Below are 16,446 nucleotides of genomic sequence, written 5' to 3'. Positions count from 1 at the left end.
TACCACTAGAAATAATAACATATAGCAGTTTTCCAAAGTATATTGTTATAACTGCTTCAATGAGCAGGCTTTCTTCTTTACATGTGTCCACAGACGCTGCCTCCCACAAACCCAGAAATCCTTTTCTTGGTGCTGACTGCAGCCTGGGAAGCGTTCAGAACTCTAGCACACACTGCAAAGCACCACGAGAGCTTCGCCGGAACGATTTATTTTTGGCGCAGTGATGTCCCTCGCCCGCGCTGCGCCCAGGACCTCGCGGGACGCGGGGGCACGCTGCAGAGGGCACTGTCTGCTCAGAAAAGCAAAACAGGCGCAGGACGAGCGTTCGGGAGCGAGCAGTGCTCATATAAACACGCAGGGTGCTCCGTCTGTTTTCTTACTCATCGTAACCAGGTATGAAGCATGGATTCAATTCATTTTTTCGCCCCCCTCAATTCATTTTTTGTCCCCATTCATAGATCTGGGAATGTCTGCACTATGGGTTTTCTCAGGGGAGTGTATACTCCATTATTATTCTTTCAGGAAAAAACAATATTTACTAAGGTGGCATTATCTGACACAATGTTATGTCTGAGACTGGCAGTTTTTATACTTTGAGTTTATACCGGTCTGCAATAAATTGCTGGAAAAGGAGGGAAAGTCAAGATATAATCTCACAGAGACTAACATTATGCTGTAGTTTTCCACAAAAACCCCCGACACTAATAAAATGACTGAACAAGATAAGATGGTCAGGTTCACTGTTTTAATGTTCTCAGAAAAGATGAGCATATCACTCTCTGTCTGTGCACAAGGTATTTTGTATGTTAATTTAAATGCAGCCATCCAGCTAGTAATCTACATATTGTAACCTTCCTGATGGATGTTACACAATAAACAAATTCAAAATTTTCATGGGAATTAGAAGGGAGGTAGGAAGATATCAAGTAAGAGAATGGAAATGTGTTGTGAGACGTGGAACTCTCAATATCAGTATATCACACTATTTCAGTCAGAGCCTGGCTGCATATTTTATCACAGTAGGCAGCTTTAAAAGTTATTTATGAGACTTGCAGAACACTTAGTGTACCAAAGAAAGGACAAATCACTTCTGCTCAGTATATACTTATGCTAAATTCTCACTGGTCTGTAGCAAGTTTAAGATAAAGCTTCTCCTCTTTTCTTTCTGAGGAAAGCAATACAAATGTGATAGCAACAAGTGTGAGACGTTTAGCGGTTCAGCAGCTGTGCACTTGCCCAGGGCTGGGAAATAGTTTCTCTCCCAGCCCTGCAGCTATGCAACAGCAAGGCAAGCTGCCCCATTTTGTCAGCAGGAACCCTTTCCAGCAGCCTTTGGGTGGGTTGAATTAAAAATGAATTAAAAATGGGGAAATATGCAATCAGATCAATTTTATGAGTGTTAGTTTGAAAGGAACTTCTATCTCCGCATCAGGCTACATTGGTCAGATCTTTAGCTGCTGCTAATAAACTCTGAGAATTGGATTTGATCTTAGCCTGGAGACTGAAACAGACTCTCTGTCTTGGGATGTTTCCATCACATTAATGAGGAAAATCTGAACATTGATCCAGCCACAAGACATAACTTCCACAACTGATTTCCATGCTTGCTGCAAGTCCCATGAAGCGGCCAAAACCAAACACACAGTAAGATATCCTGGCCTCGCAGGAGACCGTGTCACTTGCTTCAGTTGCTGGCAGTGTGGCCAGATTAACCACCCGCATCTGGTGGGTCCTCTGCTTGGCTTGGAGATGAAGGACTCCTTTCCTCAAGCAATGCAGTGAGACGGGCCAGCTACATAACTCATGTAATTTGTTGTATTCTGTTAACAGGAGTAATTCAGCAGCTGTGGAAAAGAAGCCAGCACAAAATCATGTCAGTGTGTTACTGGAGAACAATATAAGTTCCCCATGCCTCACAAAAATTTACTACTTCTTGTTCATCCCTACTCCAACATAGGGATCTAATACATGTTCACCAATTTCTTCCTCGCTTTCTCTTACATACAGGTAATAAAACATTATTTGCTTCTCTTCCTGTGAAGATTACTGGTGATTTTAGTGGCATTAAAAAAAGGTCAAACTGGCTGGGAAATGTGTTGGTCACTATAAGTGAAATAAGGTGATGTGCCTCTGATGATGAAAGGGTTTGCTTTTTGAATGTTGCAAAAAGCAATAAAAACTTTTGATGTACTGACTTGTAAGAGTCAAACATGCCTATATTTAAGAACGTTTTCAGCAGATACTTACAAGATCATTTTGACACTAACAATGGTATAAACATGGAAATGATACAACAGTAAGCTAGCTGATTTTTAAGTAGTAGAACAAAAAACCCTAAATGTGTAAGAGTGACAAATTAAGTCTGTGCACATATGAAAAATAATTTTTCAATAGATACTTTAGGGGAATGGCTGCTTTGCAACTTACTTCAGGATGAAACCTTCCATGTAGTTTATTTGTCTTGTTCTGCCAGAATGAAGGACGTTGTGAGAATGACAGACGGAAAAATGTTTGTGAGATTTCCCTTTGTAACAATGCAATTTAGGTTTTAATAAGAGAGAGCTAGTGTCTCCTTATTACTTCTGCTTAAACTCTGACTTTCTGTAACAATAGACTGACTTTCTGAGCACTGCGAGTGCTCAGAAATGAGGATGGGAAAGTTTCATCCTGTATAACCACAGCCTAAGCTGACAGCCAACAATATCGACAGTACCTTTTTGCATCGTCCTCCTGTGCTATATGCGGCTGAAATAATCTGGTCAGGATTTATAACTGAAATTGTGAATATATTATTTCTTTATGAAGAAACAAACCCATATTTAAGCTGTAAAACTAAACTGTTGTCACACAATAGGTGAGGGAATTGAAAGAGGCCTTCAGAAGTCATCTAGTCATTGCCGCTCAAGCAGGATGTAAGAATTTGGTCCACAGCTGTTACAACGAAGACAGCAGGCCTGCCAGTTCCTGACCAGTGGACAACAAATGTCAGCTGCATTTAGCCTCACGCGAAGTTAGCTGAGGAAATCTTTGCAGAGATTGAACAGTTTTATTTGCTAAGCATGAGTTGGCTTTGTATCACCTTTGTTTTGTTTTCCCAGTCTTTGTAAATAAGGGGTTATGACGATTCCAATTTTGATAAGCTTTCATTGAAGCAGCAAGATCAGTCGTATAATCAGAATCAGTGATATCATCATATTTCCTTTCCTCTTGCTAAAATGAGAAAAGAACAGACTTGCACAGCTCTAGCTTAGCAGCGGAAACCCCAGAGGTCCCTGGCTTTGTAAAGGCAGACGTCCAGGCCATCTTACTGTCTCATTCCAGAAGGGTGGTTGGACATGCTCCCAGCATTTACTGCAGGCTACTAATTGCCTGGAGGAGAAATTCGGTGGATAAATTTTATATACAATGGCAATATATCAAGTCTGACACATTCTGACATCTAAATTACGTACTTCATGCTCAGTCTTTTACCAGCGTTTCTCCCTTCACTCTTACAAAGTGTGTTTGCTAATAGCTGCCCTAGTACTGACACACTCCACTACCTGTTGTTGTTTGTGAGACAGATCTCCTTGTTCTCTAATCTAACATTATGATGAAAAACAGTGAATGCTCATGGGTGCTGCAGAGCTCGTTCCTTTTCTTGTGTTGTGTGCTTTCCAAGCAATGCGTGCTGACACAAGCTTCAAGCAGGCTCCTTGCTAAGAACAAGCCAATTCTTTATTAATATGGGAGCCCAATACCGATGAAATGTATGTAATCCAAGAAAAGGCAAAGAGCAAAACTCAGTGGTTCAGTGAAATGCACATGGCATGACAATATCTTTAAAAAGGTGCAGAAGGAAACGTTATCAGTTAACACAGCTCAGCGGGGAGCCCAGGATAAGATTAGATTCTCCAAAAGTACAATATTAACCTTTAAACCAGGTACTAAGATTGCTTCCTATTATTTTATTACAGGAAACCTAACTACAGTTGCAGGCTCGAGAGAGATGAGATAAAATCTAGCCATAAATAATTTCTCATACCATTTGTCTTAGCTCCCTTAGGTCTTCTACTGCAGTCAGGTTTGCTATAGCAAAATAGCAAAACATCATCTTTTGTTGCCTATGTAACAGCAGCATCCACACATTCACTGGTTCCTGAACTGATCCCCCCCCAGAGTTAAGAGAATTCATTTTGCTAATTTCAGGGAGTAATGAAGAATGATCTTACAGAGGAATCCGTATAATTCTTGGTGAACTGTATCAAGAGATGTTTTTACTGAACATTTTTTAGCATCTTGAATCCAGAAATAGATTTTCTTTATGGAATCTTTCGAGTTGTATGTGCACCTTCAGCATATCTGCTTCCACAGTTTAAAAAAAAAAAAAATCCCAACAAGTTTATTTTATTTCAGCTTTATTTCATCCACACTGGTCTTTGAGTAGTGAACCATGCTGCTTTAGCTATTCAGTATAGGAAATTGGTAGGATTTGCAAACCCAGCTCTTGGCACACTGTGATGGCTCCTTCCCACCCAAGCCTGGACCAGATATATGCAGGCTGCAGTTTGTGAAATTGAGTTGCAACTTGTAAGAGCTTTGATGTAGTTCCAATTATTCCATTTCAGTCTTGCCTCAGATTGCTCCCCACCCTATACCTCCATTCCTTGGCCTGTTTTAACTGCATTTAAGGCTAAAAATAATACAGGGAAGGATGTCAAATAACTAATGTTTTTTTCTAAACAGCCAGTGATAATGTGATAAGAGCTTATGAAAGAGAAATGTTTATGGATTATGTGACTATATCGATGTACTAACCACATATCCCATTAGGCAAGTGCTTTACTTCACATGCATAAATAGTGCCAGAAGATACAGCATCAGATGTTATCACTGCAGCGGCAGAAACAAAATCTGGAAATCTGGAATTTGAATTTCTGCTAAGGTTAATAGTAGAATTATCATAGAATCATAGAATAGTTTGGGCTGAAAGGGACTTTTAAAGGCCACCCAGTCCAGCCCCCGGCCGTGAGCAGGGACATCCCCAACCAGAGCAGGGTGCCCAGAGCCCCGTCCAGCCTGACCTGGGGGGTTCCCAGGGACGGGGCATCCACCACCTCTCTGGGCAACCTGGGCCAGGGCTTCACCACCCTCCTCGTGAAAAATGTCTTCCTTAGATCTAGTCTAATTCTTCCTGCATATTACAGAAGGATCCTTCCTGGTCCTGTTGGCACTGTGTCTGCAAGCAAAACTGCCTGGTTCCACACCTGTGGATAAAGTCTGTTAAATGTGGAGGAGACGGCTCTTGGTCTCTAGGATGGTGATGACAGGTCTGGAATTCCACCGTCATATTGTCAGGAGAAGAGACAGTGTAAAATGAGAGGAATATGCCTCATGAGGGCTATGCAGAGAAACAGCAGCAGAAGTCTGCACAGCTTGCTTTGTGAGAGATGGGGCTGTATACCGATGTGGTACCAGGTGTATCTCCGTCAGCTGGACCAATGTACCAGCGCTGAAGGCTGTATGTTAAAGAAACGTTGATGATATTTGTATTTATGCCCTTGCAGATCATGACATCCCAAATATGTGCTGCTTGTGCAACTATACAGGCATAGCTACAGAGATTGTCACCTACAGAGAGATTAAAGGTGATTTTAAGCTATCAGTAGTTTCTAACATTGTACATCTTCTTCTCATTATACGTTAGGACATCCAAGGGTGTCTCATAAACTACATCTAAAATGATGTGTACTCCTGTCATCCTCATCTAAATCACCTGGGGGGGTCTGACAAGTAAGCAACAGTGCTGTCCTTGCAGGTTTGCATTGTTGGTTAAATTCCTCCCAAAGACCTTGCAGGGACCCCTTCACCACTTCTTCAGACTCCCCAACTCCTTCATGTGGCTCGGCTACCACATTTATAAAACTCGGGTGACTATATAGGCTTGATTTTAAGACCTCACCTTCAGGTAGGCAATTGGTGAGGCTTTTTGTTTTGTTTGTTGGGATTTTTTATTTTTTTCTTCAGTAGTGAAAGATTTCATACTTGTATTTTTAACTCTGAAGGAGACTGTAGAATAACAAAAAGATATGCATGCATGGAGGCATAAACCTAATGAACAATCCAGTGCAGCTGAGACAAAGAAACAGACAAAAAAAAAATGGAAATAGCTGAAGATTACTCTGCAGAGCTGTGCGGTAAAGTGCTACTTATTTTTAGAAACAGAAAAAATAGGTGCAATGTGTTGTTGGGTTCTTTTGCTCTTCTTACTCATGAATCTCTTTCCACCTAAGCCGAAACGTGGACAGTGTTGTTTCAAATGAGAATATCTGAAAACTTTGAGTGGCAAAAAGCAGGGAATGGTTGTAATGGAAACAGGCGTGAGACCTTAGCTGCAGTGCTTTGTGATCAGCATCAGTTCTTCCACCGATGATATATGGAATATCCCTGGAGAGCATTCTGAAATACCAGCTCCTTTAACTTTTTGCCATCCACAGAGTTGAGCTAAATGTTATTGCCACAGAACGGGTATAAGTGAATCCTCAAAAACCTAAAAGCCATAGAAAGAGGACCCAAAATCCTCTAAGATTTTTGTACATTTGAGCATCGTGAATGTGCCCACATTATTTAGAGTGTCTGTAGAAAACCAATCACCTAGCTCTTTTTTTTACCTCCGGGTCTGGCTCAGGTGCCTGTTTTATATATATAATTTTGTTTGTAGGCAGCATGTTCTGTTAAGGAAAGGCATTAACCTATTTCAGACAATGAAAAGGAACAAGTCTCAGTTTACACAGAAATACCCATAGGAAGTTAGGAGCTGGTCAAGCCTGTAGTTGCGACTTTCCTCATTTTCACGTCCAGGCACCATTTCCTCATGCGGGTTTTGAAGTCCTGTTTTAGTACATTGCCACTATGACAACCTGTGCATTGTAGCTTTAAATTACCTTGTGGGCTGAAGTCTACTGAATGAAAATAGAAAATCAGTGAAAGAAATGTTTTTTTGCCAGGTGCTTGCAAACTAATATGTTTCCCTGCAGGCTAGAAATAAAAAGCATCTTATTAAATCACATCATAAATGACCCATGTAGCACAGTTTATTTTACATTAGCTAGGTAAGGAGGCACTGAGCCAAATAAATCAAAGTGAACAAGGCAATAATTGTTCCTCCTTTTATATCACCTAAAATATGGGAGTAATGAAGGAAACATGATTAAAGTGAGAATACTTTATTAGTAATAGACTTTTCTTTCCTTGTTTTTTAGAGAAATCATGTTCACTGTGGATATGGAAGCCCTTTTCCCTGTATGTTCAAGCTGACATTTCATATATTTGAAAAGGATAATACTGTACTTGTGAAATAAGATTAAGCACAAAACGTAGGTGGCTTTTTTTAGAGTACAGATTTTATGAGCTGGATTTGTTTTGAAATTTTTTTCATAACCCCTTGCTGTGATAAATCATATGTTCACGAAGAGGTCAAAACATCTCTTCAGTGCTTGTATTAAAAATTCTGTGGTTTTCTGGAAACAAAAAACCACCATAGATTCTTTCTTTCATGTGCCAGCTAGTTTTATTGAAATAGATGGAATTACTTAATGGAGGTTATGTGGTGAATCTGTTTCTTAACTGAACTGTGTACTATACCCATTCATCTTCAGCAGGATTAAGATTTCACAGAGTAGCAAATTAGATTTAATCATTACAGCTTAAGTAAATGAAATAGCAATATGGGCCAGAATAGAAAAATGGCCTTAATTACGATTAAAAATATAAAACAAAGAGAAATGTACCTTCATGATCAAGATTAATCATCCACTTGCCAGGTTTGAAACATGATTAAATTTTTAGTGCATCTTGAAGGAGTGGTTGTTTAAGACAATATTGCAACCTGCTTGCATACAAACATCCTTACTGGCTCTGACCAAGGGTCCTCTTAATGCAGTGTCCTGTCTCTGTGGTCAGACAGCAGCAGACACACAAGAACATAAGAAATAGGAAATTATGGAACTACATAGAGGTACTAAATACAGAATTATATACAGGTCCTCTCCCAGCATACCTCCCCATGACTTTCTGTCTTATGTTCAAGAGTTCACATCGTATTTGGGCCATCATGTTTATTTCATACCGATGGACCAGTCCTCTTTGAATTTGTCTAATCTTTTTCTAACTATTCCACACATTTTATTCCTTTGGGAAAATGTATTCTGCAATGGAATTGTGCAATCTGCAAAAAATTATTTCCTTCTGTTTGTTTAGGGTACTCTTAATCCATTACGGGAATAAGAAATGCTGACTCTTTACTTCCCACTCAGCAGTACTGTTGCCAGCAGTACTGGAACTGGGTGTTTCAGTTAAATATTGCATTCAGATTTTGGGCTTTCAAGTCATCCAGACACAGCAGAGGGGCAGAAGGCTGTACCACAAAAACACTGGACAGCTTGCTGGACTCACTAATTACAACACTGTGACATCCAAACCATAACTGGGAACCAGAAAGACCATGAGCACACCTTCAAATAATACTTTTTCCCCAGAATGACTGTATTTACCACTACATAAGTTGTTGCCTACATTCTCCTTGTGTGTCACCTACAAGTGATATTTATAGCTCTTCTGATTTTCTAACTTTCGGGTTAAAGTTATTTGCCTTGTTGTTCACTGGGATCTCACATTCACTGAATTCTGAATTTTCTTCTACTTCTTACCTGTACTTTAACCAGTAGCCTTGACTCAAGTCATCCATTCTGCCTCAACTCACTCACAACCTTCCCCATCATCTACATTTTTCCCCATGCATGGGGACCATCATCCATGGCCCATGGATGTTTGCTGTTCTGCAAACATAATTGTCTTGCAATTATATGGATTTTGAAGAAACACTGCAGATTAAATCTGACCTTATTCTGAAGGTATTCTTCTTCACTTTTCCTATTGTAATTATTTCAGATTCCATTTGGCCAATTTTTCAGGTTCCAGGAAAGAGACGTGTCACCTGCATGCATAATTTTTTCCTGATCTGAAATTGAATACCTTGATCCCTTGTGCTGGCAATTGCATTGTGCAAAATACTGTAGGAGGGGTCTGTATGAAGGATGCTAAATACTAAATATGGCAAATGCATGTATATGAGCTAATCATGTGAATGGGTGATCCTAGACTCTGTGGTCCACCACCTCACAGTGATGCCGTGTTCAGACTCAGAAGTGACTTCTGCTTGCATGTCCGTACCTATCACGTGTTTGCAGTAGTTGTCAGGCCAACTCAAACTCTAAAACAGGTGGAATAGGCAATGAGAGAGCCTAGTAACAATGCAGTGTAAAGCCTGGTTATTCGAATAGCTGAGTATCAGCTGCAATTCAACCTCATTTCCCCACGGGAGTCCTTCAGGAAGGAACTGGATGCACAGACCTTCTTGACCTCTCTCAAGGGAGCAGTGATCAACCTTGGCACAGAGGGCTGTAATCCATATTTCCCATTACTGGCAGGTGTGAAACAAGTTGACGCTTCATGAATTGTTTTGTAATCCTTTTGGGATGAAAAAAAACATTCTGTAAATAGTATAATCCTCACTGGGTGTTGTGGCTCTCGTGTGTGCCAGAAACGAATGGAAAGCAAGAACAGCTTATAACTCTTCTCCTCCTTTGTAAAAGGTCTTCCATAATTTAAACATCTAAAGTACCTCAAATTCACCTTTACTCAAAGCACATATCTTCTTAGAATATTGTTTTCTCTTCACAAATCACCCCCATAGATTATAAATGGATTTCTGGAGCCGGCTCACAGATTTGGCTCTTCTCTTCTTGGGAGAAGAACAGAGGAAAGAGAGTTGGGCCAGCTCCCACCAGCTGTTCAGAGACATAATCAACCCATTTGTGCATCTGTGCTAACTCTAACCTGCCAACCAGTCTGTGAAATACATTGGTTATTTTGATCTCACATATAAAACTGTATCTTTCAGGATTAGTTCTCATGTTTCAAGGAATAGTTTTGTTTTAACTCATCTGTGCATAGCATATTAACGCTTTCTCAGGGTTTTTATGGGACAAAAGAGACCCAACGCACTACATTCTTGTGTAAGGTTACAATAGCAATCAAGCAAAAAAAGACTGAATGACCAAGGGGTTGTACCCTTGCTTCAGCACCATCTGGTGAAACAGGCATGATCCTTTCTTCCATACTGTGTCCGTATTCACCCCTAAATGTCTCGCTCTCATTGAAATTAGCAATTCTTTTGAGTACAGGCCAACATGAGAATAATGAGGGATGCTGAGAACGGTTTCAAAAGATCAGTTTTCAGCTAAATAGCTCTGTGCAAAATGAGACATTCCTGGGCTGTCCTAACAGCCTTTTGGTGTAGGTCACTGGGGATAACAAGCAGCAGTTGCCATAAGTCATTTCTGACAGGATTCAGGACTGGATCAAGGAAAGTGATGCAGAAAGCCAAAATATAATCAAAAGGGTGTTTAGTCCTTGTGGTCTTGGCAGATGAGCAATACCTGTGTGTCACTGATGGCTTCAATCCACAACTGAAATGTGTATGGATTTTATTTAATGACACTGAAGATGGCAGAAGAGTAAATGCTGCCTTTGTATGTTGTTTGTTGTCTTAAGTTGGTGGCTTTCAAAGTAATCTTCTGGCTTGCTTTGCTTATTTTGGTGGGATGGGACTGGGGGTTATGAGCATCACGTTGGTAAAAATGATTTTATGTTAAAGTCATCCATAATTAAAAGGGTTAGAGTATATCCAAAAGCTACGTTAAACAGATTGCGCTAAATATGATGTGTTATCTTAATCAAGTATGTTGTTTGAAGGGTAACCAAATACGGTCATAGCTTTATTGTCACTACATGGTCGTTTACTAGAAGCCAGTAAACTACACACTGCTTGTTAAAATCTGAGTGACCTTTTCAAGGCTGAGTAGAGTGCTAAATATATTAAATGAGTCATGTTTCCTTATCTGGCATGACAGATGTTTGATTTTGTTGACATTTGCAAGAATGCACAAACAATTACGACTTCAATTGTTTATTCATCAGAGAATGTGAAGTTACCTGATGGTGCAGGGGGTTTTGTACAATAACTCTTGCTGTTTTTGTTGGTCTCACGTAAGTTTATCAGCGTTTAAAAGACATAAGCAATGATGATTTTCTTCACTGAAAGGTCATTTCATTCTGACAGGTGATGTTTTAGACCCTAGCACTATCTCAGGGAAGCCTGAGACATTTAACAAATTATTTCCAGACATTACAGAGAAATCAAGCATTTGCACAAAACTACATGAGAAGGCATCTAATTTACGTACTCTTCAATTTTATGAGCCTCACTAAATGAAGGAGTATTCTGCTCTTTAGGATGCTCTTTGAATGGATGGGTAGTATCTGCTCGATGGTTTACTGGGAATTATTCTCCTTTTCCTTGGCAGCAGTCCAGAACATCTAATTTTTTGGCAAACATTTGAGCATGTATTTCAATTTTCTTCCACTTGTAATACTTATTATAGCAAAACAGCAATGTAAAAACACTGCCGGTTGAGAAAATGAGGTATGGGAATGATTGCAGTCCTTCAGGCTTTTATACGGGACCACTTGAACTGAGCAAAGGAATGAAGTAAGAATTAGACAATATTTATTCAGATATTGCAGTGCTATAAGTACTATACTGCAGTGCAGTACGTAAACATTCTGTGCAAATAATGAAATTTTAGGAAAGTTAGTTTTTATGGATAAGCACTACAGAACAGGGGAAAATGTAATGGGAAAGTTTTACGAATGGCTTTAATTTCTTCATTCTGTGCATATTCATTCCCAAAGAAACAAATACTATTTTTCAGTGTAACAGAGATCAGTTCTTAGCATTCAGACACTTCTGTAAATTCTTCCTACCTGTACACCACCATACACATACATAAAAAAAAAAGGAAGAAAATCAATAACTAGGAAAAGACACATCAAAAAGAGCTAATGAAAATAGGGACACAAAGAGCTGACATGATTTTTTGCACAACTTTTTTATGGCTTCTACAAAAATTTTCAGTCCATCTGAAATTCAAAGGCATTTCTTAATTGGCTAGACTTTGAATATATCCAATTGTTATTTTAGAGCTTCCCTGGCAAAATAAAACCTACAACATTTTTTTGCTAGGATTTCTCTATTTTTTAAAAAATATGCCTGTATTTCAAGAAATGCAAATATCTTCTCCAAGCTCTGAAAACAGTCAATAAGGAAAACCTGAATTTTCCAAAGCCACTTAACTACTTCTGTTGTAAATGTCTGGTTTATGTGATATTAGCAGTGTCATCCTTGCTAGCTTAAAACCGCATTTGCATTATGGCAGGACACTACCATAGAACTTTGTCTCTTTTTTTGGATTTGAATGCTTTCTAAATTTATTGTCTTTTCAAGATAAAAAGAAGCTACATGTGCAGAAGAACCTGCAGAGCATTAGGAGGCAGAGGGACAGAGCAGTGAATTTTTTATATTCTGCAGGAGTAACAGAGATGTTATGAGGCCAGATGGTGCATTGCTTCCTAAAGTACTTTTGTATTTTACAAGAAGACTGGAAAATTTTAAAGTGTCAGCAGTTGAATTGGATTGTCAAAGAGGTAGCTTATCATGAGCACCAGACGGGACGAGTGTTGAAGTTTTACAGGATACTTACTGTTGCAAATGGAGAAACTGTAGTTTTCCAGAACATCTAGTGAGACGATACAAATTCTTGAGAAGGAAAATATTTGGGCTTAAGGGTAAGCAACATCATAACTTTTTAAATATACAGGAAGAAATCTTTCTAAACTATTTTTAGTTTAATTTTGGGGACTATGACTTCCTAAACTCTGCATTGATCTCGTCTTCACAAAGTGGGTAGGCAGACTTTTTCTGAAAAATTTACCTGTCTGAATCAAAATTTAAGATTGGATATTCAGAACTGAGTACCTTTGATCAAAAACATCGTAGAAACTATAGGCTGGAATAAGGAGATCCACTGCTGCTGTTTTATTTTTAAAGTCCCCTTGTAATTATAGATTCAGCAACAGTTAACATAGCATCTAAACTGTAGATTGGAATCCTGATTTCTGTTTGGTCTAAAGACCATCTTTAATGGTCTTTAATGGAGAACAAAGCATATTCTGTTCTTTGGCAGGCAGCTACCAAAACCCGTTTGCCTGTTCATGCGTGTGTTTGGTGCATGTTTTGGTGCTAAAACCAGTTTGCACCCGCACTGTTCGGCTCGGTACCCCCCCCCCCGCAAAAAACCAGATCCACCCACGCTGCCCGTGGACCTGCTGCCTGTACCAGCACAAACTCACTGATGGTTATTCACATGAAGACTGAAGTAGTGAGTAGAACCTGGGGAAATTTAGGTCCCAATTTTTGTCTGTTTTTTTCACATAACAGGTAGACAATCACCCTTTGGGGGACAGTTTTTCTTAAATGTGTTTTGTTGCAGATGTGAGAGATTTTAACCTTGACTTAATAACTCTCATCCAGCAGTGCCCTCCACTATTTCATCTTTAGTGAGATGGTTTGAACTCTTGGGTCTTTTTCTCTTTGTCAATAGACTTACCTTGAATTGTCTTCTCATTCTGTTTGGTCACTAATTTTTCAAAGGTCATTGATTTCTTCAGGAGACCAGAGGTTTCATTCAGTAATCTTATCTGAAAATTGCTAGAGGGGTTTAAGAAATGAATGTTTTCATTCCCTGATGACATATTGTGTTTTCCCTCTCTTATAATTTCAGAAAAACGTTTTAGAGTATGTATCTGACAGTAATAACGTTTTCAAAAGCAGAACCTGCTGGTATTTTCTCTCCTCCATGACCTGATTTAGTGGGTGTTCACATGGCTGCTGGAGGGGTATCTAAATTTAGCTGGAGAAAGAAGCAGTATGTGGTCACATCCCACCCAGGGGAGCTTTTGTGCAGAATATGGGATGCAGGTTCAGTTTCAAGTGGTCTCCAGTGGGTTCCTGAGGGTGTGCCTCACAGTTTCTGCGGGGAACTGCACACAATTTTGGGTACACTGATGGGGGTGTGCTCTCAGTACTGCCTGCCAGAGCTCTTCCAATTTTCAAGGGTTCTTTAAGTGTCTGTTGCATAGGAGGGGGGGTTGGGGCATTTTACTAGGAGAGAAGAGACCCGAGTTTGTGTTCTAATAAAAACAAACTATTAATTATATACGAGTGTATTTAAATGCTCACTGGAGCGGGTGCTGAAAGTCAAGTCTTCTCTCACATAAAATTAGGCTGACTATCAATTTATGGGCTCTGTATAATGAAATGAAAACTGAACCACTAAAGACCTTAGGACATGGCCCCTGCCTTGGGCACGGTTCCTCCCTTGAGACCACAAGTGACGCAACCTGATGCCCCAGAGAAATGGGAGGGTCCGAGTCCCATCTTTGTGCTTGGTACTGTACTGGTGCTGCTGCTCTACTTGGCTTTCTGGGGTTTGCACATCCCATCCTTAGGATTGCCTACACAGCAAACTCAGGAAAATTAAATTAAATTAACTTCTTAAAAAATGAATTACCTAAATTTAAATTGAGCTGATATAGGGCTACTCTAACTTGAAATCACTGTCAAACCGAGAATTAAATAAAGTTTAAGTAATTTTGAAGTCACACCTGCAGCTAGTTAATTGTCCTGTAGATAAGCTGTCAGGTCCCTGTACTCTCCTTTTGCGTTATGTACTGGGCAGAGGCACTTAAACTGCGCGTAGCAAGTTAAATGATGCAGTGTCTAAATCTTTTTGCAGAATACCTCCCGCTTTCTGCTGCCACTTCAGAATATATGTTAGGTTGCCAGCCTTCCCCCTGCCCTCTCCAAAAAAACCCCACACCCAGCTTCATAAAGTTAGCACTAAAATACTCCCAACTGGGCTATAAAGAGGCATTTATAGCTCCTGACAGTGGGTTGAGATAATAGTGAGTTAACAACTTAACTGCTGCTGTTTGGCTGAAAACAATTTTCTGCAATATTGGATTCAGAGGACAGCAGCACGTCTGGGGAAACAAAGAGGGAAGAAAAGCGACAGCAGCGGGGCGAGGGCGGGGGGAGCTGCTGCACAGGCTGCCTGGTTTTACAGCACAGCCGTGTGTACGTTTCCAGAAACGTTTCCAATTAGACGTCCCTCAATCTGAAGCAGCAGTGCTTCAGGCTGTCTAGAAAAAGACTCTGTAAGACACGGTCTTAAAGACATGGATCTTCTTTAGACAGGCACATCTTCCTTAGCCTTCACTTTCAATTACCTGCAGGGCTCATGAACGCATGCAAAAAGAATTGCTAATTCGTATTAATAACCCTTACATGCACGCTTACTTTTTTCTTCCCCATCCTGCCCATCCTGCCACTGTTTCAGGCAACAGGTAATAGCTTTGGTTAACTGCAAAGCCTCATTTAGTCAAATATCCGTGCTGGCTGATGCAGCAGGCTAGTGGCTACCGGCTTTTCTCTTCCTCAAGGATGATATTTTTCTTCTTGTCTTTACAAAACTACACTTAGTCCAGAATCATGGAGCATTTTTATGCTACACTTAGTCTAAAGAACCCTCAAGCAATTCTGAATTCTAATGGGGCAATCAAAATTTTAGAAAAAAGAAACAAAACCTCTGACCACGCTCCTTCCTCTCAGCTCTCTCTTTCCACCACCTTTCATAGTTTTTACACACACCGGTTTTTCACCAGCGAGGTACATCTCCACATTTCATTGCTGGCTCTGGGTTAGTTAGGTTCTCAGCAACACGATTTGTACACTGACATTTTTCAGAGCTGCATGCTCTACATAGCTAATGGAAAAGGTGGCACAACCACAGAAAAGGACTTAATATCATTCATGGAACACTGAAAGAGAAAATGGAACCGCGGATCACATTAATTCCAGCAAATACTATTATTTTAAACTCATTTAAATGCAAGTCAAACTTATTGAGTATATCATCCTAGAGAGCAACTAAGATTTATCTTCTTGCTATAACCAGAGCAAACAAAAGCTGGCTAGGGAGTTGGCCGGAGGCTGGCGTTCAGTTTGCAGGAACAGGCCATTAGCACAGCTGCCTCTGATTTAAACCTACAGATACGGCAGAGGAGGGGCAATTCTACCTCTATGTTTTATTTAACTGGAACAAAGATTAATGGCACGCATTCCCATCCGAACAGAGGGTCTTACAGTCGCTGTCTTTTCATCTGGATCTGCCTTGAACCAGCCCATGCTATTCGAAAGTCTGTGTCTCCAGTACCATACACCCCAAACTTACAACAGTCTTCCCATTTTTCACCTACGTCTTTTTGTGGTAAATCAAGATGTAATTACTATACCTGTAACATGCTATTGTGTTCCTCTGAAATGCATTCCAATTTCCAGTTAATCAATCCAGACACTTAATTTATTTTGCCCCACTCTACGTATTTTCACACATGAAAATAATTACACATACTTCTTATGGCTTTTTAACACACCCCACTGAGGCA

The sequence above is a fragment of the Phaethon aethereus genome, assembly GCF_964289735.1.
Source record: "Phaethon aethereus genome assembly, chromosome: Z".
Taxonomy (NCBI): domain Eukaryota; kingdom Metazoa; phylum Chordata; class Aves; order Phaethontiformes; family Phaethontidae; genus Phaethon; species Phaethon aethereus.
Note: the sequence above shows the minus strand (reverse complement) of the source record.